Source organism: Nuphar pumila, chromosome 1, assembly GCF_984573655.1.
Source record: "Nuphar pumila chromosome 1, dmNupPumi1.hap1.1, whole genome shotgun sequence".
NCBI lineage: Eukaryota > Viridiplantae > Streptophyta > Magnoliopsida > Nymphaeales > Nymphaeaceae > Nuphar > Nuphar pumila.
Genome location: NC_143249.1, coordinates 12,341,504 through 12,342,888, shown reverse-complemented (window position 1 = coordinate 12,342,888; position 1,385 = coordinate 12,341,504). Strand labels below are relative to the sequence as shown.

The 1,385-nt window shown below is 46.7% G+C and overlaps 1 pseudogene across 1 annotated transcript; it reads right to left on the bottom strand.

Annotated features, from left to right (window-relative positions):
• Window positions 1–291: 291 nt before the first annotated feature.
• Window positions 292–1,385, bottom strand: LOC149847993 (class V chitinase pseudogene; annotated as a pseudogene). Its single transcript, XR_016431377.1, has one exon. The product of XR_016431377.1 is annotated as a class V chitinase pseudogene (transcript).

Genomic DNA, 1,385 nt, shown 5'->3' with positions numbered 1-1,385 from the left:
TTGATTTGATATTTTTAAATTTTATTTTATTATTTTTTAATAATATTTCAGTAAAAACTACAATATTCAAATATTCAAACATCAACAAAATAGTTTTTTATTGATTAAAATATTAAAAAATCCATGCCACCTTAACTTAAAAAAAAATCGAACATGAGTGTCAAGCTTGAATCACGTATCAGGTCGTACCCGTACCCATATCTTTTTGTGCCATGGAGTGACACACATGCCTTTCATTTGATAAGATCTTTTGTATATGAAAAAAGAAAGTCAAAATCAAAGTCAATGTCTTTACTCACCAGTCTGTGAAAGTTTCCAATCCTTGTCTGCACCCACGGACCATGAGAAGTAACCAATAAGGCCTTTACGCTTAGCGTAGGAAACCTTGACTTGGATCGACTCCACGTCGTCGTACCCGATCCAGGTCGTACCCGAATAGCAATAGTTGACTACCAAGGTGCTGTTGTAAACGACTGTTGCACCCTTCTGTTGAATGAAATCCCTAATTTGAGAGTAGGTCATGGTAGGCTCACCAGCTGGTGCAGTTGCAGGTGCACCTAGACCATTTTGGTTCGGGTTCACAAGGACCCAAGTGTACCCATAATAAGGAAGGCCGATGACCAACTTGTTGGTAAGGAGCCCACTTCTGATCCAAGAGTCTATACCTGAGCTCGTGCTGATGCGGCTAGTGGGATCAAATAGTGCAGCATGAGCTGCTGTTGTGTTGGAGTTGGAGGGTGCATGGTAGTCATAGTTCATCAAGTTAACCCAGTCCAAACTGACACTCATAGCACCCACAGGGTAACCCCTACTCACAGGCCAAAGGATCGTCTGGTTGAAGTAGACGGCCGACGTCAACAGCAATGGCGGTTTGAGGGAAATCAACGACTCTATGATCACAGCGGCTTTCCATTCAACGAGAAGGGTTCCGAAGTTGCCCATCTCCGACACCGTTTGGGGGTACTCCCAGTCGAGGTCGAGGCCGGAGAAGCCGTTGGCGCGAGCGAGGGAGATGGAGGAATTGATAAAGGATTTCCGGGAGGCAGGACTGCTCGCCATGTCGGCGAAGTCGGAAGCGTTTGAGCTCCCGCCACCGATGGAGAGCAAGGTCTTAACAAAAGGGTTGCTTTGTTTCACAGTGGAGGTGAAAGAGGCCATGGAAGAAGAGATAGAGAGCCGGTAGGTCTGAGGGTCGAGGCTGGCGAAGGCGCAGAAGAGGTGGGTGAAGAGCTTAGCGTTTATGGAAGAGGCATTGAAGCCGCTGTCTGGGAACCAGTAGGAGGCCTTGACATTGGTGGTGTATGCTTGGGAGGGCTGCATGGTGAAGAAAGAGAGGAGGAGGGTGAGAAGGAGAAGGGGGTTGTATGTTGCCATGATGGATGTAC